This window comes from Antechinus flavipes, chromosome 4, assembly GCF_016432865.1.
Source record: "Antechinus flavipes isolate AdamAnt ecotype Samford, QLD, Australia chromosome 4, AdamAnt_v2, whole genome shotgun sequence".
NCBI classification, from domain to species: Eukaryota; Metazoa; Chordata; class Mammalia; order Dasyuromorphia; family Dasyuridae; genus Antechinus; species Antechinus flavipes.
Window position 1 is genome coordinate 198,040,485 of NC_067401.1, and position 23,140 is coordinate 198,063,624.

A 23,140-nucleotide genomic window follows, 5' to 3' on the forward strand; every position below is an offset into this window, starting at 1 on the left:
ATATGTGTGGACGATTCTTCAACGTTAGCCCTTGTATAAAACCTTGTGTCCTAATTTTCACCTCCCCCTTCCACCAACTCCTCCCCTAGATTGCAAGTAGTCCAATATATGTTAAACGTGGTAGAAATATATGTTAAATCCAATATGCATGAATATTTATACAATTATATTGATGCACCAGAAAAATCAAATCAAACCAGGAAAAAAAAAAGAAAAACAAAATAAAATGCAAACAACAATAAAGAGTAAAAATGCTATGTTGTGAACCACACTCAGTTCCCACAGTCCTCTCTCTGGATGTAGATAGTTCTCTTCATCACCAAACCATTGGAACTAGTCTGTTGAAGAGAGATACATGCATCGGAATTGATCATAATGATTTCTTTTTGATGTAACCTTGGTATCCTAGCATCCTTGCTGCCAGTTTGTCTGTGGTGTTACTTGAAGCAGAAAAACTCCCTACCCTTCTGATATTTTGTTGAAAGGTAACTTTATTTTAAATTTAACTCTTTTTGGTGCCTTGTTTTATTATCTTAAGTAAATTTCTTTATTGAGTGCAAAGCAGTTTCCTTTTTCTTTACTAATCTGGTATTCTATGACTTTACAACTCTATTTTGCTTCCCATAAATTTACTCCAATCTTCTAATAATTGAGATATTATAAAACAACATGATAAACTATTTCTATATTCATAAGCATTCATTTTTAGTTATAAAATGTTAAACCTTTTAGAAAATGATAATCATTTCTTTTAACATACTTAAATTTATAAATGGAGGATGAAATTTGCATTTTTGGGAAAAGTTTCATTTCCCTTGCTGCTGACTTTTCAGATCAATGAGAACTTTTCTTGCTAATTGTATAATAGGGCCTAAATTGTTGTTTCCAACCTTAGCTTTTAAATCTGATCACTCAGGTTCTCAAATTTATTTTCTAATAAACATTTTCTTATTTTTCATAAGCAGTTATTACCTATGTAAGGTTGGGGAAAGAATTTAGAATCCTTTATTGCAGTCAGGGATAATGTCAGCATTTAACTGAAAATATGTTGCAACTGTGAGCAAAGTTCTGAAGATTATGAGGATGTTTTGAATGGGAATTGTAGGTCCTTCATAACAAAGGGCTAATAGTGGATGAATATCAATAACCAGAACCACTGTTTTCTCTAGAACCTTCCCACAATTCTCCAATAATTAAAAGAAATGTTTTCCCCCTATTTAGACAACAGACTATGTAGCCTGAGGACAGACATTTTTTTCTGCCTTCTTTGGTAACTCTAAGCATCATTTTGTTTGTGTGTTTTCTTTGTGAGGCAATTGGGGTTAAGTGATTTGCCCAGGGTCATACAATCAGGAAGTGTTAAGTGTCTGAGGTCATACTTGAACTCAGGGTCCTCCTGACTTCTGGGCTGGTGGCTCTATCCACTACTCTAACTAGCTACCCCCGTGATGTAAATCCTAACCAAATCTAAACAAGTGCATATTAAATAACATTTTTCTCTCTCATAAAAACCTAAGTACATTAATATTAGTTTGGACATATCGAATTCAATAAACTGGTAATATTATAGTATGTCATCATTTTTAGACAAAAGATTTTAGCTTAAATACCAGCAAACTCTCTACCAAAGAGTCTAAATAGCTGATAGATTTAGATTAATGGACCACTGACCTAATGGGTTTTATAGAGGGTCCACAGTGACAAAATTTGATTTTTAGCTTTTTATGCTTGTCACCTTACTAATGATGAATTTTTTCAAGTATGAAATCTCCGGGTTTTTTTGTTAGTCAGTCTTTTGATTTCTACTAGACAATACCAGTCTATCAGTTGTTAGTAGAATTAAGCAATTTCCGTTGATTCTAAAGTTGGACGAACAGCATGAGGTTTAGAAGATAAAACTGAAATGTTTCCAAAGGAGATAGATAGCTACTCTTCTATTAGATTATGAGGAGTGCTATATGACATTGCTCTGAATCAATCAGTGTTATACCACCTGGTAAATGTATCTGAGAAAATGAGAATATTTATGAGTGGGCTGAAGCAGTTCTTAAAATGTCCACTCCTCTGATAGACTACCTCTTCCAGAGCTTAGACATTACTTTTTCCCTAGAAATTGCCTGCCATCACCTCCTAGCAGCAGAATGACTAATTATGAGCTGAAGTCTGAACATTTTTCACTCTCTTGACATTTTGCTCTGAGCAAAGTATAAGGGAGTTCTTTACTTTTCCAGGGTATCTTTATTTATCAGATAGATTGTGGATGCCTTTATGATATTAAGTATGTGATTTGTAACGCTTACCTTCCAATTTCCATCAATAAAACACAGCTACTTAGTTAGAAATCTGACTGGATTAAGCAGTTTATTACAATTTTAATTTCACTTGAAGTAAAAAAATAGAATTACCCTATATTCATTTTTAGCCAGTATTCTTCTCCTCCCCCCCCCCCCCCCAGTACAGTACTTATATAGTGGAGCCCAGCATAATGTCTTATTAAGAAAGAGGAATGAATATAATTCTAAGCTTAAACTGTCTTTGTTGCTACTAGTAGAATAGAAGTTGATCCTTTCTATTGAATGTGATTGTGAATTGAATGGAAGAATAAAAGAGTAGAAAAGAGGGAAGTTGACAGCATCATAATACTAGTGACATTTGTATAATATTAGATGTATCGAGGCAATGTGCTGTGTCAAGGGCAGAAAGGCAGTTGTTGGCTGTGAAGATCCTGTTAAACTAAGTATTTTGGTTTTAAATTAGTTGCTAATTTTAAAGGAGGACATGAGTTCAAATTCTTAGTAGCTGTGTAACCCAGGGTAACTAAGATTTCTATATGAGTAGAAGGGCATATGATATTGGACTCTGTGGCCTCCAAAGTCCCTTCTAGCAATGTCCATAAACATTGACTTGAGAATGACCATTTTTATGACAAAAGTATTCTACCACATAATGGTTATGTGATCCTGAGTAAGTCATTCAATTTTTCAGTGTTTTAAGAATATAAGTTTTCAGAGAAGGCGGCCATTCAGCATTACTAGGAGTTTATCTGAGTACTCTCTTGTATCAATTAAATCGTGTGTTCAGCCTTTATCCCAAACTTGCATTAAAAATATCCAACAAAATATTTTTTATTTAATTTACCACTGAAATTGTTAGCCCATCTAGCCCCCTAAGTTCGCATGTCCTTTCAGGAAGCTCTGGGTATCCACATAGCATTTATTTCCTTATTTTCCTTTCAAAGCATTAGATTAAGGAATAAATACTATATAGCCACTAGACCCATATGGGCCCTAATACAGGAAAGTAGCAGGTGAGGAAAATCCCTCTACCGATATAGAAATCCTTAAGGCAGGGATTAATCTTAAACTAATTTTAGTTTGCCTTTAAACTAATTTTTAAGAAATAAGAATAACTTTAAAAAATAAATTTTTATTGGTATTTCTATTTTTTAAATATTACTGTAATATCTCTTCTTCCCGTCTCAGAGAGCCACACCATATGTGAGATTGAAATTGAGGTTGTGAATACTTAAAAAGAAAAGCTCTTAAAAATCTGCAGTTTTATGTACAAAACTTTTTCTATTCTGCTGTTACTGAAATACCAATTTTATTTGTTATCTAGATTTAAAATAGTTAATATTTTCCTCCCTTTCCCCTTCATTAAAAATAGATTTCTAGAAGTTAATCAGTACTTAAATCAGTCAAATTAAAGTTATTGTTGGTTGTTTTTTATAAGCACCTATTGGATCAAGTTTAAATAATACCTTTTTAGTGCTACCTAATATTTGAAAGGAATAGGAAACTTTTGGGAAATCTAATAGTAAGATTATAAATGTAGAACTAGAAGGGATTGTATATGTTATGAAGTCCAACTCTCTCATTTTACAAAGGAGGACACCCCACCTCCACCCAAATCACTTCTCCATAGGATATATTTATATTGCCTAAATGTTAATAAATAAGTTATGATCAGGTGTCATGTGATCATAGTTTCTGTGGGTTAAACTGTGATGTGTGGAGAGCAAATCTTCTGGAACTTTAAAGTTAGAATAAGTTTTGTTTCCTTTCTAGTTTTGATAAGTTGTTTTCCATTTGTATGAATACTGAATTTTTATAAATCATTTTAATTAACATAGTTACATTCTGCTTAGTTAATGAATTGTGACTTGCCAAAAGGAGAAATATATCTTCCAAAGACTCAATTTGCTTGTGTTTCCAGAGCATTACTATATTTGTAGGTATTCTGTTTAAGTTCAGATGGATTCAACAGGAATCCATTTCAACAAGCATTTATAAAGCTACTACTGTATGTAATGTCCTGCAGCTATAAAGAAAAGAGATGAGGAAAATGTCCTTGTTTCAAGGGCTTTAGACATTCTGTTTGATGAATGATGGGATGTACCGAACTAGGAATGTTCAGGTCTATAACTATGAATATATGAACATTTCCAGATGTTATTAATCAAAATTTGAAATTCCTTTTTAAAAGTTAATAATTGATTACGAATGATCGAGTCCTGACACAGATGAACTCAAAGACATGTCTTGATTAGTGTCCATGGTTCACTATTGACTGTTATAATCCCAGCTTAGTAACCAGTTTAGTATGACTTTATCATTTATTTACTCCATCTTTCATACAATGGTGACTTTAGCTTGGAAAATATCAGGCTTCAGAAAAAGGTCAGAGTCTCTCAGTCTAGTCTGCAGTAAGCAATTTCTAAGTTGTTCTTTCAGGGGCGAGAAAAAATGTTTAATGGACCTAGGGGTAATGTTTAATAACTGAAAATGTAAGCTAAATTGACCAGCTGTTAAATGTCTCTATCACTTGTTATAATGGTATGGAAGATGATGGGAAACTCTACACCTAATTTTATTTCATTCTAATTGTTTTATTTTAAATGTAGAGCATCTGAGAGGCAGCATAGTATGTAGAAACAATGTTAGATTTGGAGTTAATCACTTTCACTTCTGATTTTTGGTTTTCTCATCTGCAAAATGAAGAATGGTAATTTTAAGGATAGTAGATGATCTTAAAGGTTTCTTAAAACTCTAAATCTACGATACTTAAAAGTTGTCCAATTTAGAGGAATTTCCTTCTACTATATATGCAAATTTTCTTTATCCTTTAACTGCAGCTGTTCAATTTTAACATTACTGCCTGCTTAATCATCTCTGCCACTCAACTGAAAATATAGCTTCCATCACAAGTAAACAAAAAACTCAACATGTTCCTTTACCATATAAATAAGATCTGTTTGAAGCATAGATTCACTGAGGAAACATGAATTTTTGGACAAAGTATAGTAACGACAATGATATTACACTTAGAAAACTATAATCAATACCATTTTTGCATGAATGTATTGACTGGAAGGATGTACACAAGTTATAATATGGTGGCATTTGGATATTGTATTGGATCCAGGAAAATAACCAAAGTCACCTCTAGAAGATATCCCCAAAGATGGAACAGAGTATCTAAAATATGAAGGAAAGTTAAAAAGAATCTAATCTTCAACCAGAAATAAAAATTAACAAAATCTTAGTTACCTAGAAATATGCATAGTTTTGCTAATCCATAGATCGAAATTTCAAAATAAATAACTTGATCTTGCAGTATAAGCAATTTGAATTATGTTGCAAGCTAAACACTAGAAGTTCACAGAGTTTATAGAAAAATTATTCCTTATAGTTGTTGAGAAATGGTTTAGGAACAATCTTCTTAGAAACAAAATCGGGCTACATCTAGATTTCTAAGGTTTCTTTTGCCCCAGAATTGGAATTTCAAAATATAGATTTTTAAAGAAATACAGTTTGGTTCGTTTTTTAAGTAACTAAAACTGGGCCAGCAAAGACTGTTAAATAAAGAGCTTAGAGTGCTGTTTTAATAGAATTAGTTATTTTTTCTTGGATATAAATTGTTCCAAAATGCTTAATATTATTTCATCACTTTCATTTGTTTGGCAAACTTGATTTCCTAACTAGATTAAGATTTTGTGTTAGCATTTATTCTATTTCAGTATTATCACAGCTTTTTAATTGGTGGAAGCTACATTAAAGATTTTTTTTAAAATCCTGATTTAAATCCTCTTTTCTTTTTAAGGTTTTAGCAACTCATTTGTTTGTTTACTTCTCTTTATATTCTCGATCACTAAAACTGTTTATATGGCTCTGTTTATCTTCTCTGCTTTCACTTTTCCTTTCTTCCTTCTCTCTGTTTTCTATAAGTTGATCAATAAAAGAATCAGCATAAATGTGGCCTAGGGAGGTGAGAGGGATTAACAGGATCATGTCTGTATGGATATTTAATATTGGTACCAATATAGATAAAATTTATGACATTATACCTCTAGGAGCAATGGTCAAGACATTAGGAAAAAAGAATTTGAATCACGAGAATGAACGACTGTCAATCTTAGCATAGAAATTAAAGGTATTGGGAGTAGTTAAATCAGAATTTTATCTATCATAAAATCATAGATTCTATGTTAAAAATCATAGAATTTTAAAGTTGGGAGGTACTTTAAAGGTTAGTCATTTTGTCCCGCATCTCATTTATTTAAAAAAATCCCTCAAAGACTGTTATTTGTTGATGTTTAAAAGTTTCCAGTGATAATGTGTCATTATAGTTAAGATATATTTTTTCAGGATTAATCCAATTCTAATATCTTAGTATGGGAAAGAGGACTATTGATAATGTTAATTTAGAAGAACATTTCCTAATGAGATCCTATAGGATTATTGACTTAAGACAGAAGACATTTTAGGGTTTTCTAGTTCAACTCTTCTCATTTTATAAATAAGGACAATGAGAGGTCCAAAGAGGTTTTTAATCACACAGAAAGCAAATGTCATTTGCATCTCAATCCCGTGTTTTCACTACTCCACCATGATGATTTTCTAAATCATCCATGTTCTAGGAACCACTATAACTAATCATTCCTTTCTATAGAGCTTTAAAATATCTTTCCTTTTAAAATATCAACCATATGTGCTCGCTTCGGCAGCACATATACTAAAATTGTAACGATATAGAGAAGATTAGCATGGCCCCTGCGCAAGGATGACACGAATGACACGCAAATTCGTGAAGCGTTCCATATTTTTTTTAAATAAAAAAAAAAAAAAGATAAAATATCAACCATATGCAAGTAGTACCCCAATTTTCTAATTAAGTGATTTTACTAATCACAAAACTAGTTAATGGTAGAATACAGATTCGAAACATATCTTCTGATTTGAGCCCCAGAGTTGTACAGTTGGTCTTACATGATTGAAAAGGCTTGCTTTAAGTATATAGTAGCGTGTGTTGGAGTGGAAATTGAGATACTACAGATAACATTTACGTTAATAGGAGTAATATGAATAAAAATCAGCAAGAAAATTTCTAAATTCTGGCTATCTATCAGATCTGTGCCAGAGCTGTGTTGAATAATTTTTCATTTATATTTTGAGTAGATATTTGGAAGGGTGCTCTGAATTACTTTTAACTATTTTCTTATTAATAGGAGAACATCCTGCAGTGAAGAGAACATTTTGCTCCAAAAGATTAATAAGCAAATACCTGTATTTAAATGAGAGAAAATAAGATTCTTCCAGTGTCTATAGATTTTTAAAAAAAATTAAAAATCAATTATTTGGCTACCATTCACTCCAATGACTTGAAAACATAAGACTACATAGGACAAATTACATTGTCAATCAAACAGATAATTCTTTTTATTGTAATATATGTTATTTATTGTTTTTAATTTTATCTTAAGTTCCAAATTCTATTATGCAAGACAATTCTTTTTATTATAGTATATAGTATTAATTTTTTATTTTATCTTAAGTTTCAAATTGTCTTTTTCACCACTCATTGAAAAAGCAAGAAAAGCAAAACCTATTACAAATATGTACACTCATATAAAACAAATTCTTACTTTATGCCTGTCCAAAAGAAAATGGAAAAAAGACAATATGCTTCAATTTCCACTCTTGAGTCTTTCAGTTTTTCTGTCTGGATAGTATGTATGTTCATGAGTTCTTTGGAATTGTGGTTAATCATTGTGTTGATCAAAGTTCCCAAATCTTTTCAAATTGATTGTTTTTATGATATTGATTTTTTTATATGATTCTTGTCATCTCATTTTGCATCAAATCATATAATTGTCTTGAGTCAAAAACAATTCAAATTTTGAAGCATTTGGGGGAATTTATTCTAAATTCAATTACTTGTTTCAGTATCTTCAAAGTGTTACAAAATCATAACTTTTTAAATTTAAAAAGAAAACAGATGTTGATGTCTGTATAATCAGTTCATCAGTAAGCCTTTATGAAGAGCTTATTTAGATGTCAAACACTGTATGCACTTAATGCTAGGGAGACAAAGAAAAAGAGAAGACAGTTTGTGAATCTCCTTCAGTGGGGAGTTTTTAACCAAGCAATTTGTGCTGCAAGAATCAGGCTGTTCTACTTCAATGCCAATTGTGATCAAGTACACCTTTAGTCAGGAACATTGAGTTTTAAAATTGCAGTTGTGGATTCTAATCCTTGGAGTCCCAAATAGTTAATGTTTTGGTTGCTTTTGAGAGTTAAACTCAGATAACCTTCATAAACATTATTTAGTTAGAATTCTATTATGCATGATTTTAGATTTAAATATAGAACATAAATATTTTATTTTTTGTATTCTCCATTTACTACTTATCCTTGCTGCTCTCTATGGTCTCCAGATTTCCTGTTGTCTTTCTTAAATAGGTATCATAAAATTTAGCACGTGGTAGAAAGCTCCTTGAAGGAAAGTTAGGGCTTAGTGGAAGTTTTAGGCACGATTGGTGTTTAAAAACTTGTTTGATTTAAATTTTTTTTCTTCTTGAACAACAAAGCCTACATTATTCATATTCAAGTTTTTTGAAAGTTATGTGTTTGGATACGTCTTTTTAGGAAGGTAAATAAGGAACCAAAAATGTGTCCAGTAAATTTTTACATGTATATTCAGTCAAATGAATCTGTGATCTCATTGATTTGGTAGTTTCCTTCCAACAATTTGGATACCAGCCCATTCACATCTGCCCATCCCTTTTCCTTGCTTTACCAGTAAGTTTGTCACAGGGTATACACCCAAAAGACACAAGACCTTCTGGACTTTTTCCTGATGTGCACAGGTACTAATTGAGACATATCTTTCTGTTATTACCCTTGACAAACTGAACAACTCATTTTCTCTTTCAATTGCACGATTCAATTTGTTATTCTTTAGAGTTTGTCATTGATTATATGTTTATTCCTATTAACATCATTAAGCACTTCGCTGTTGTTCTTTTTGTGATAATCCATTTTTAATTCTTTGAAAGCCTGGAATTCCATGTCTTGCTGTGTCCATACAACATTACTAATAGAATGTTGGTATTAAAAAGATGAGTCTTTGCTTTTATGGGAAACTTAAATTAATGGAGTTATACAATCTCCCAGAGGTAGTCTAGTTGGCTTAAAAATAACCTCCCTCCCCAGAAGACAAAACAAAAGCAAATTCTGAGCATAATTTATTCCAAGTATATACTGCCTTTGCCAGGTTTACATTTGGTTGAACAAACTATAGATTGCAGATCCAAATGCTTGTCAACTTAATCTTTTCTATATAGATGGTCAAGTCAAATCTCTTTGAATGGATTACATATCTATACTCAGGAAGCTCTCTGATGTTTCAAATTTTGATGGAATTACCACAATGTTGCCTTCTAAGTAATAGCACCTGGAGGATCCCCAAGGAATCCCTCTTCACCTTGGATTCTTTATTGGATCTTCTCCAACATAGTGGTGACTTTGGCTTACATTTATCAGTTTTCTTATGATCAAAAAGTTGTTGAACAAGGATATATATTTATAATTATGTTTTGAGGAATCCTTAATGATTTTGATAATGGGGAGACATTTTGTTTTCAAAAAGCTTTATAAGGCAGTATTTTGCTCTACTGTTTCTATATATATACTTACTCATTTGTGTCTGTAGTTCACAACTTTTTGTAACTTAAGCTCAAAAAATTCTTGAAGAATTCTGGAACATAATCAGAAAACTTTTTAAGATGCCTTTTTGATACCTTGAGTACTGTTGACAGAAGTAGAGTAAAACAAGTGTTGTTATTCAGTTATGTTTCATTCTTTGTGACTCCATTTGGAGTTTTCTTTGCATAGGTACTGGAAGAGCTTGCTGTTTCCTTCAGCTCATTTTACAAGTGGAAAAACTGAGGCAAATAGGGTTAAGTGATTTGCCCAGTGTGTCTAAGGCCCAATTTGAGCTTTTCTTCCTGACTTTTGATGAGCTAGCCACTTGCCACCTCTTTGAAAAGTAAACAAATTACTGTTTACTTTGGAATCCTTCTTTGTGCCTGTTGTCGCTTTAGGCTGATTATAGCATTCTGAATTGAAAGGAATCTTAGAGATAATGTTTAATAACCCTGATTTTACAGAAGAAGAAAATGATGCTCCTGAAGTACCCATTTCTGCTACAGATCAGGTGAAGAGACTCAAAATTTCTTGGTTTGCAATTTAAATATTTTACTTTAAATTGTTATATCAAATGAAATGAAAAAATATTCTCAGTTTCTGAAATACATCTATTTGTTAGGAAAAGGCAGTCCATAATACACAATTAGTTACCATACAGGTTTCATTTGAATCGTCTTTTCTTTGTTGCAGCAGCAAATTCAGATGCCATCTCTGAATTTATCTTTTAAGATAATGCAGCTTCTTTAGTAATGTCCTGATACCACTTAAGAAGTTTTCAGCATTGGCATTCACCACATCTTATATTGATCATTGAGGAGTTTTTGTGTTACAATTCTGTTAATTATCCAGCTCTGCAGTATTCTGAACTAGATATCCTATCATCCCATATCTCCAAATTATCATTGTGGGATTTTAACTGAAATATTAACTGAAATAAATTTAACTGAAAACTGATCTTGTTTTAATCAGAATACCTTTTGTTTTCACCTGCAGCCATGTCAGTCTTTTCATGTTTTTGTTAGAGCTTCATTCAGAATATACTAATAAGATTTTGAAAAACTCAGAAACACCTCAGTTTTATTTACTTATTTTTCAATGAGTTTTCTTTTGAATAATTTTACATAAAATGTAGAAGATAATTTCTGAATGTTTAATTGCAAGATCATGTTTGAAGATAGTACTCCCAGAGGACTGTGCTTTGCAAATCTAATCATTTGTGATCATCTCAGAATCCTGAATAGAATGTTCCTATAATTATTAATAAAATCTGGCAGTCATCAGTTTTCTAAATCTTCTGATATTCCTAGTGAATTTGTAAGAGTGATTAATGGTGAAATCTGAGCGTGGATAGAATTATATTTGATAACTTCATTATTGCTTTTGGGAAAATGTTCTGCTTTTTTGTTATTTTAAAGTAGTCTATATATCCATATACTTGAGACATAAATGTATACTTTGCAAAGTCCTGAAGAATGGGAGTCCAAATGTTTCTCAAAGCCTGAGGGAAAAAAAATTTTTTATACACCAGTACATAGACATTTATTGTTCTTCATCAGCTTCAAAATTCCTAATTTTACCATAGTTCTTTTGGGCAATAGGAGAGGAAAGCATTATTCAACAGATCATGATTTTAGAATTTGATATAACCCTTAGACATTCAATTCAAGCATTTATTTAGCACCTAGGCATATGAATACACACACATCTGTGTGTATATATGTGTATGTACATGTGTGAAATAGATGCACACAAGCCACATAAATGAGAAGATGGGGCTCATTGAGAAAGATTGAAGGCAAAAGGAAAATGAAATAACAGAGGATAAGATGGATAGATAATATAGAAACAGTGAACATGAACTTGGACAAGCTTTGAGAGATAGAAGATAGAAGGCCTGGTGTGCTGTGGTCCTTGGAGGGACATCCACAGTCAGACATGATTGAACAATTGTGTGTGTGTGTGTGTGTGTGTGTGTGTGTGTGTGTGACCTCATTTGGAATTTTCTTGGCAGATACTGAAGTAGTTTGCTATTTCCTTCTCCAGCTCTTTTTACAGATGAAGAAACTGAGGCAAACAGATTTTAAATGACAGATTTGAGTTCAGGAAGATGGATCTTCTTGACTCCAAACCTAGTGTTCTAATCACTGCCTAGTTCGTGGCCCCCTCCTCTGGGGCGTGCGTGCGTGTGTGTGTGTGTGTGTGTGTGTGTGTGTGTGTGTGTGTGTGTGTAAGAGAGAGATGGTAATGTAAAGTGCTTTTTAAACCTTGAGCTGTGAACATCAGCTATTGCTACTAGGCACAGAAAAAAATGCTAACTAGTTTTAGATAACATTTAGTTCCTGTCCTCATGGAACTTTCTACTTGTAGGAAATGTAACAAATGTAACTATATTCTGTAAATGACTGCTATTCTCAGCAGTACAATGATCATGACTACTCCGAAGGACTTAAGATGAAAAATCTTAACAGAAACAATTGGTTGTGTTTGTTGTGTTTGAATACAGATTGAAGTTCCCCTCTCCCTATTCCTTTCTCTTCCTCCCCATCTCCATCCCCCTCTTCCTGCTCTTTTCCTCTCTCTCTCTCTCTCTCTCTCTCTCTCTCTCTCTCTCTCTCTCTCTCTCTGTGTATATATATATATATATATATATATATATATATATATATATGAGAGAGAACGGGCGCGTGTGTGTGTGACTGAACATAAATAATGGCAACATTTAGTGACAAATGAAAGCTACAAAACAGAGGGATTTTCTATGTTTGTGGTGGAGGAAAGAGGCATTTGCACTGGACAAGGATGAATAAACTTAAAATGGATAAAGAGGAAAAGGAGAAAAGGCATTTCATAAATAAGGGGTAAATGTAATAAAAGCATGGAGGATGTAGGGAAAAGTCCTAGTGATAAAAAGTATTTATTTGGCTGGAATATCATGTGGGAAGGAAATAATGAAAAACTATAATAAGTTGACTTCAGACAGTGAAAGACTTTAAATGCCAAACAATAATTTGTTAGTTTGTTTTTAAACTTAACCAATAGGCAATAGGGAGCTACTGAAGATTTCTGAGCAAAGAAATACCATAATCACTTTAAATTTAGTAATAAACATTTGCCAAATTCTTCCTTCTTTACATTTCCTTTAAAGATACAAAGTCAAAACCTTAGAGGTTTTTTAACTTTCCACCAGATGGATGCAAAATGTTCAGGGGATAGTAAATGAAAAATGTATGTCCAGTAATTTCAAGAGAAAAAGAGTACTGACACCTGGTGGAATCAGAAAAAGACTCACTAGGAAGTGGCTCCTTCCTTGCAAGGCAGTTTTCAAGGCAGAATAAAGGAAACAATGCTTTCTGTGTATTGGTCTGGAGGACCATCTGTGCAATGTTAGAGAGGCAAGGGATATGAAGTATTGTATACCAAGAACAGTAAGCAAGGAAACCGGAACTGAAGAAGAGATAATATGAAATGACTGGAAAGATGAGTCTCATATTGTAAGCATTTCAATGCTTAGGTTTCTGCATTTTATTCTAGCTCCACAAAGAGGCACAGAATATTTTTGAGGAGGGACATGTGATATAATATTTGTTTTAGGAATATTATTTTGACATCTATGTGAAAGAAAGATTGGAGAGAAGAAACAGCAAGCTGTTTAAGTATGAATTGGAGAGGATAGATGGTGAAATATATTGTAATTGAAGAAACAAGATTTTTTAACAAATGATTGGACTTGAAGGATAAGGGAAGAAAAGGGAGAGGAAAAGAATCAAGAAAATAATTCCAGTGTTGCAAATTTGGGTCATTAGAAAAATAATGGTACCATCTTAAAATGGAAAAATTAGAAAACCCAGTGGGTTTGTGAAATGCAGAGAATTATCTTTTGGACAGATTTAGTTTAAGATACCACTGGTGTATCTTGGTGGTAATGTCTTAAGAAGTAATTCATAATATGGAACTGGAAAAAGAATGATTGGATATTTGGATTTGGAAGCTATTTATTTAGAAATAATTATCACTTAAGAAGGAAAATAGAAGAGGATAAGGCCTAAGATACACATTATAGTCTGAAGAAGATAATGATGAAAGTATATGTGGGTAGTAGGCCTTGTAAAAATGAAAATGATCTGGACATTTTAGTAAACTGTTAAATTTAATCTGAGTCAGTGATATATAGTACAATCCAAAGAAAGCTAATATATGATCCTGAACTATACCTATTACTCTCCTTTATGCATCTAATTGCCTTTTAGCTTTTCCTTGAATTGGGCATTTTATCTACCATATATGTAGCTCCCTGCTGGGATGTATTTATTTTTTTCTTTTAATTATTACAATATTTAGTGTCCTATTTAGTGATTGCTCAAGTGTCACCACCTTATGAGAAGCCTTTGTGTAGTTATTAGTATTCTATCCTTATTCTCCTGTGCTTCCTTGTCAACCCACTCCCAACTCAGTAAACTCTTAGGGCTCCTCATTATCACCAGTCTACTTGATGATTCAGAGGAAGGGAGCAAAATTGAAAAGTTTGGTTTTCACCAAGATAATAAGAAATTTTTCAAAACAGGGATTAATACAATAAAATAATAAGGGTTTTTAACCCGAGTTTTTTTTTTTAAAGTTTTATATTTATATTTCATTAAAATTTGTTTCTTTTGTATTTTATTTATTGCATTTATTGTGTGCATTTAAAACCATCAAAGAATATGTCCATAGACTTAAGCAGACTGCCAAAGAAGTTTGTGACACAAATAAGATTGTCATTCAGTAGCAGCTGAATGAATCTCCATGTTATGTAGTAAATTAACCACCACTTATAAAAATGTCTTACATGTAGCTTATCTTTACAAATACAAACCCATAAAAATTAACTATGGGTAGGAGCCCTGTAATCCAAAGTAGACAATTTAAAGTAATTTTTCTCTGCCTCAAGTATCTTCAAATTGCTTGAATTTCTCTTTCTTCCCTGTTAATTAATCAATTTGTATCCTTTCTTATTATTGGTATATGGAATGTAAAAGGCATAAAATTTAATGAATCCTCAACACATTATGTATTTCAATTGTGCCACCCACATTACATAGTGAATTCCCAGGAGGAAACAGTCTGTCAGAGTACCCAGCAATATATTACCACTCCTCCCTTTCTTTTTCTGTATGCACTTGAAAACTCACAGTGGGCAACACACACAACACACACACACACACACACACACACACACACACACACGCTGTTGATAATTGTGTTAAAATAAAACTTTTGATCATCATTTATTTTATCTTGAATATACTTATACTTTCATTCTTTCTCCAAACACTGAAAGCAATGGATTTCCAGGTTAGCAATATAAATGGCGTTTACTTTTTGTATGTGATTTAAATATTGTAAAATAGTGTCATTACAGGTTTATTTTAAAGTGAAAGGATCTGGATTGTTAGGATATCTTTGTAGGAAGCATGTAAATTATTTTAGGAAATGGTATTAAAAAGTTTTACCTCTGTCTTGGCTAATATGCTTAATGAAGAAGATGACTATATTTTATATGACTCAGGTGTGATGTTTTGTTGTTGTTGTTTGGGTGTGTGTGTGTGTGTGTGTGTGTGTGTGTGAAATTTTATCATGCACCAGAACAATAAACAATAAACAAACATTAACATCTTAGGGAAATTTCCCATGATAGAATTCAAAATAGAATCTTATATCCAAATAAAGTAAAAGAAGAAACATTTTTCAGAAATACAAAATCATGCTGTTGCATACTATGTTTGAGAATTTTTAATGTCATTAAGAAGTGAAGGAAGAAGTAATTTTTGTAGCTGAATGTCAAAGCCTAGCAATGTTAATTAAAATAGCATATGTTTGATTTATGAGAGTGGGGAAAAAAATGGAAGTGAACCTGGGTCTGACTTGTCCACCCTCTAGTGGCTGCTTTCTTTAGCATTACAATTTGAAGATACTAATTTTTTAGATTGAGATTAGGTAGATCTGGATGAACAGAGACAGACAGCAGGATCTTCGTTTTTATCATTTAGCTTTTAGTGTTGGTTCTTAACCTTTTTTAAACAAATACCTAGAGAAGAGATAACATTGTAGGCCTAAAAACCTTGGGCTTAATTGAGGATAACTTCCTAAAGAAAAAGATGTGAATTAACTTTATGCATATATAGCCATTTATATAACCCATTACCACAGTGGAAAAAGCAGGAGAGAGCTAGCATTTTAACTTTTCCTGCTTTTTATGACCTTGGACAAATTCTGGGCCTTGGTTCCTTCATCTATAAAATGAGGGACTATTGACAAGATGACTTAACTTCCCTTTCAGCTCTAAATTTAAGTTCCCTTCTCAAGAAAAGGAGACAAAATAGTTGAAAAATCAAAGGGATAAGCTTCCCTCCCCGATCAAGAAATATTAAAATCTCCCTTATAAGAAATAACCTCAATCTGGATATTAAAAAGAAAATACTTTTTGAACACTGATAAATGAACACAGGATGATTGTTATTGCTCTAAACGAAATGAAGTTTTTTATTCAGTGTTATATGCCAGAAACAAAAATGGTTACACATTATGGACACATTACGAAAAATCCTGAAAAAGAGCTATATTAATTCAGAGATTAAATATACCCTTAATCTTGATTTCATTCAGCAGCCATTTAGGATTTTTAATTTCTTTCTGCTAACTGACTTCTAGTGCTTGACACATAGCAGATAATTAGCAGTAATTAGCAATTTAATTATTATGCTTTAATAAATGCTTATTGATTGACTGTTATGATTATATGATCTTTGGAATGAGAAAAGAAATAAGATCGAAGCTCCAGGTTCTATCTCTCTTACCCATCTCTGCTAGGTCACTAAAAACTAAGCATTTATCCTGTTAGTGAGTATGATTCAGATTCATTCATTCGAGTTCATTACACAATTTGTTTCAGGGAATTACTCATATAAGAAATGTTAATAAGCATATATATAGAATTAGAATGAAAAGACTTCGAGAAGATTTATTCCGTACCTCCTTCCTGATTAAAGTAACTTTTAACAAAATATAATGTAACCTAGCTTATTTTTGAACTTTTAAATGAGTTGTTTTGTTCATTGGATTTTTTTTTTTCCATTTTGCCAATTCTCTTTTTTAGAGAATGTTCTGTTTTTCCATTTCACCAATTCTATTTTTCAGGGAGTTATTTTCCTTTTCTATTTTGTCAAATCTAATTTTTAAGGAGTAGTTTTCTTCAGACAGTTTCTGTTTTTCATTTTTCAAAGTTCTCATTTCCTTTCTTCATTTTTCTTCTAAGTTTTTTAAGATCCTTTTTGAATTCTTCCAAGAGAGCCTTTTGAGTATCATCCTTTGAGGTTTCATCTGGAATCATTTTGCCTTTAGTGTCCTCAGGCTTTGAGGTCTGCTCTTTCCTATCTCCACAATAACTATCCATGGTCAGAACTAGAGCTCTTTTTGCTTTTTTGTTTATTTTTAAAGGTTGAATTCTGTTCTTAGGGCAATGGGAAGATTGTCCCAAGCTTCTTCTACAGGGTGACAAGGGTGCCCTGGGGCTGGTGCTGCCGAGATCCTGTGTGTTGGGTAAGTGTGGCAAGTCCCACTTGTTATACTGGGGTTCAGGGGCTCACTATTTGCCATTTGGTAGTTGCATTTGAGGTCTCACAGCCATTTTGCTGATCCCCACTGGCTTCTTTACTGGGACAGATTGATACAGACCTTTCCTGAAGTTCTTCCAAAATATCTTCTGCTGGAATTTATTACACTCCAGATATTTGTGGGCTCTGTCACTCAAGTCTTTTTGAATCTGGTGTTGATTCTGGGAGAAGCAAGGAAAATCTCAGGCAAAGAGATATATTAGAAAAGCTCTCTAGTAGAAGAAATTCTAGCTGTAGGTTGGAGGTAGGGTCACATGCACAGTTTAAGAAAATGGAAACAGAGAGCACAGCATTGGGCAACTTTACACTTTTCTTAAATGCTAATTAATTTTGTAAATGATAATCCAGAAACCAAAAAGAGAATTCATGCAGAGAGGGGCCAGTATTAGGGTAGAAAAGGAGATAGAGGCAGAGGAGGTAGATAGCCAGATAGCCCTATATGCTATTTGACATTCAGTTATTCATACTGCCTTTCCATCTCAGAGTTGCTTCGACTAATATTTGAAGTACCCAATGATCCACAGATTTCTGAGATAATTCAGTGTTTTTAAAATAAAGTCTGCTTAGTTCTTCTACTCCTCCCTTTCCTTCTCCTCTTCTCTCCTCTGCAGATACAGTTTGCAGAACCTACGGTCTCGATTTGTAAATAGTAAGCTTGAAAGATGAATGCAAGTTTCAAAATTCTCATCTCTTAGATACTGGTTTCAGCTAGGTACTTCTATCCCTTCCCCCAGGTGAAACTATACTGTAAAAAATACCGAGAAAGAAAACAGATTTCTAGGAGCTCATTTCTGCTGGTAAAATTCTGCATTCTTCCTACCTGTGTGCTGCTCTTAAATTTTTTTTTAATTTAATTTGCCTTATTCTGAATTTAAATATCAGAAAAATGTGTATTTTCATAGACAGAACACAAATGAGGATTTTATAGCAAATATCACTTTCTTTTCTGTAAAACTTGTATTTTTTAGAAGTACAAATTGAATCATTACTTTCAAAGCTGTCTTGCTTGTCTATATTCCATTCTGAACTTAAAAAAGAAAAATTCTGTGACCCTTTTCTGTGACAGCCTTTTCTGGATTGCTTATCCATGTTTGGTATCTACTATTATCACCCTCTCACCTGTGATTCCAAAAAGCTCTCAGTAGCATGCCACATCCTAGTTAACATTCTCTGCAGATTTGCTAAAACCAGGTTTGGCTAACTAGTAGGCCTCCAACCTATTGTTGTTAGTTCACCAAGCATGTGAAGATTTTTCCCTAGCAGAATGCATGGAGTTTATTCCAATGACCACAAAGCTGGCTGAAGCCAATACTGTGGAATGCTGTAGCTTGGCCTTAAAAACTCCAGGGCTATATCCACTGCTTTACTTCCCTAGTCTTTCTGACTTTCTACCTGCCATTGGACTTCATTGATTCAGAAAAAAAGAATGAGTCGGAGGACTTTGGGCAGTTTTGCCTCATTTAAATCCAATTCATGTGCAAGTCAAGACAACTTATAATGTCATTGGTCCTCTTTAAAAGTGAAGGATGAACAACCTTAATAGACTTTCTGGAATTATAGCTCCTCATTACTATAATCAGAATTCTTAAATCTTTCAAAAGTTATTTTTCTTTACAATGTTTATTATTGTATAAATTATTTTCCTAGTTCTACTCACTCCATTATACATCTGTTCATACAATTTTTCCAGGATTCTCTGAGAACATTTTTTTCATTAGTTCTTACAACACAGTATTTCATAATGTTCATATGCCAAAATGAGGTAATAAATGTAAAGTGACTTTTGCAAACCTTAAAAAAAGCATTATGTGTAAATGTCATCTGTGTTATTGTTAATATCATAATTTATTCATCCATTTCTCATTTTATGAACATCCCCTTAACTCCATTCTTTTCTCTTTTACCCTCTTTGGTTCTTCTTCCCTACCCCATTTAATCTCCCCTCCAAAGTTATAATTTAGTCCTGGGTTTTTGGTGATATTCCTGGGACTTATTGTATCTTTAATTCTTTTGATTCTAATAAATTTGGACAGTTTTTATTTTAAAATTTTTAAAAATTAGAAAGAAAAATCATTTGCTACCTCTTGCCCCTTCTCTCATCCCAGTGGGAAGAAAAAAAAGGAAAAAAAAATCTCTCTTCACAGATTTGCACATTCAAGTAATCCACATTCTTCATATTGGTCCCATCCAAAAATATGTCTCTCTTTCTATATTCAGAATTCATCATCTTTGTGTCAGCTTGTTGGCATGCTTCATTATATGTCCTCTGGAATTATAATTGATCATATTTATTCAGCATTATTGAGTCTGTTAAAGTTGTCTCTACTCTGTTTTTAATAGTATTCCCAGTCTTATTAGAAAGTATCCATTTTGTCATTTCTTATGGTATAGTAATAATTCCATTGTATTTATATACCACACTTTGCTTAGCCATCCTCTAGTAGGAAGACTATCCCTCCCCTTTCCTGCATTAATTTCTAATTTCTGGCTGCCCCAAAAAAGAACTTTTATAAATATTTTTGTATGTGGCTCTGGTAAGACTCTTTTATTTCCTAGATTTTTTGGTATCACTGAGTCAAAGGACTTGGAAGCAAACATTAGTGACTTTTGGCGCACAATTCCAAATTCCTTTCTAGAATGACTAGACCAATTCAAAATTCCACCATTAGTGGACTAATATGCTTATTTTCCCATATTAATAATATCCTTATTTTCTCTCCAGAATCTATTTTTGTCAGCTTTACTGATTATTTGAGATTTCTTAAATGATATCCCCTGGACCTGTTATTTCCACATGAATCTTACATTTTATTCTCATATATTTATCAACTAAAATAGAATATTAATTAAAACAAAATATTGACAATATATTTACATATGTTAATTGGACTATGGAGTCTTTGCATTCTGTTTGGTCTATTCTAATTTTCAGGGAATCTATTACTTATCTAAGTAATTTGCAACTTTCTATTCTAAGCTATTTTTGCTTTTTCCATCTTTCCTTCAAAACTACTTATTTTTTCCCCCAAGGCATTTGGGGTTAAGTGACTTGCCCAGGGTCACACAGCTAAGAAGTATTAAGTGTCTGAGTTCAGATTTGAACTCAAGTTCTCCTGACTTCAGGACTAGTGTTCTATCTACTGCGTCACCTAACTGCCCCTACACCTATTTAATTTTAAGAATTTATTTGCTTCATTTGGTCCACATTTCATGTAGTCTCTTGAAAAATCCATTTTTCTCCCTTTTTAGTCTCTCCTTACCATCATAGTAAAGTTCCTTTCTTCTTCTACAATGGACTTGTGATGAGTCTGTAACAATAATAATTTTTAGGTCAGTGTATTCTTTTTAACCATAGTCTCTCAACCTTTAAGTCAGATTTAGATCTTTTTGTCTGCCTCCGATTCTGTTTTTAGGTCTGATATTCAACTCTGCTTCATCTAGAACTCTGTCATTTGGATTCTTATGCTCACTTATACCACATAAAATACAGTTATACTAATGGTCCTATTAGGTTTTAGTCTTCTCCTGAATGTTTGAACACTGTCTTCAAAGTTTGTAGAATCTTAGGATAGAATACTATGCTCCTCAGAGTCCCTGGGCCTGGCAGTGTCCTAGCTTTGTAGACTATCAGTCTTCCAATGTAGATTTCAAACCAATTTGGGCCTTTCTCATGTCAAGTCATTAAGTGCCTCCAGATACAGAATCTTGCAGGCTCTTAATGTCTCTGGCTGATCTCTGGTCACCTGTGTATCCTTCATATTATGGTAACTTTACTGCCAGGTATTTTATTGGTTGTGAGCTTCTAACTGATCTTTTTGTGCAGTTCTGGAATAAAGTAATTCATTACAATTTACTATTGTATATTTTGGTTCTCATTTAGTCCTTTACTATTTTTAGGTTTTCACTGGAGCCTGATGTGTATGGGAGTTGGGCTACTTAACTGTTCAGGCAGCTATCTTGAGTCTTTTAACATGCTGCTTTTGATGTTGCCTTTGTTATATTTTGAAACTTGCAATTCACCTGTCATTTCTTCACTAGTGTTTAATGAACCACTCAGAAACTTTTCATTCTATCTTTCTCTATTTCTAATTATCTTTTGCTTCTTAGTGTGCAGACATGTTACTGTCTGTTTAAAAAGAAACCTGCATTCGGTTATCTTCAATTTCAGCAAATATCAATAAACATTAAATGTCTTATAGTTCTTAAGTTCTGATGGGTCAGGCCTTGATTGAACTATGGTCCCAAATCTTTCCAAAGAGAACATGTGTAAGCAATGACATATTAGTTTAAAAGGAAAAGAAATAAAAAATAAGTTAATGTAAAGTAGTAACAATTAATTTCTTTGTAAATGTAAGGTGGGATCATAAAATACTTTTCTTATAGTTTGTGTAATGATTAAATGAATGAATTGAATCAGATTAACATTAGACATTTATTATATACCAAAATATGTGGATACAAATACCAAAGATTAGTCTTTACCCTCAAGGATCTTCCATTGTAATGTAATGAAGGGATCTGATTGGCCTGGGAGAGTAGTAGGTTGAAGAGGAATTTTGATTTTTGGAAGAGATGGGAAGGTACATATATGGTTGCTAGACATTTGGTAAGATCCATTATTGGTAGAGGGAATTCAATAGAAAGCAGGCTGTGAATGGCCAAAAAAAAAAAAAATGATTGGAGTAAAATGTGAATTAATGGTGATTCACTCATTAGGATAGTATGACCTCAGCATGGTGGAGAGCTAAGTGCATTAAATTAAAGGGTACAGGGGTCACTTGGATGGCCAAATTCAATTCCAGTGGATGGCCAAAGGTCTAGGTGATGAAGCAGCAAAGTGAGTGAAATGTGTAGTGGGAAAAAAAAAAAGTGTTATTGACTCAGTTGCAGAAAGAGACAATAACGCCTAACTAGTTGTAAAACAAAACAAAATAATTTTTTAAAAAATTACCAGAAAATGAGAACAAAGCCTGTTAATTAGTTTTAAAATGACTTTATTTCAAGCCATTGTCAATAAAGTAGATTTTTCCCAATCTTCCTTTTCATCTTATACATATGGGGCCAAAGAGCTGATTTGATTAATTCCTTTCTAATTTTTGAAGATTTTATCCCAAAATTTGATATCGAATGGAATCGAAAAATAGTTAAGTTTCCTGAAACCCATAAAATTCTAAGCAAAAAGAAACAACAAAAAATTCTTTCTTAAATCAATATCCAGTCTCGCTATGCTCAATATTCAGAGCTGCTGCATGTAATGGATAGTTGTCAAATAAGCTTATTTGACATTTTTCATACCTGCTTTCCCCCTCCTCTGCTACCTATGAGACTTAAACAGGAGTAGAGAATGACAAGAACAGATAGGATTAAAACATAATGCCTCAGAGCAAGCAACCAGCTTCACCTCTTACTTTATTTAAAAATTTTCCATATACCAAAATATCAGTATTTGAAAGACATAGTTTTTGGTTGGTGAAATATTTTTTCAACTGTCAGAGAAATCCC

The 23,140-nt window shown here is 32.8% G+C and overlaps 1 protein-coding gene and 1 pseudogene across 4 annotated transcripts in view; both read left to right on the forward strand.

The window, feature by feature from the left end:
- The window catches only part of ZFAND3 (zinc finger AN1-type containing 3), a 324,385-nt gene that overhangs the window by 151,120 nt on the left and 150,125 nt on the right, over positions 1–23,140 (forward strand). The window lies entirely within an intron of this gene.
- LOC127563543 (uncharacterized) lies at positions 6,991–7,106 on the forward strand (annotated as a pseudogene).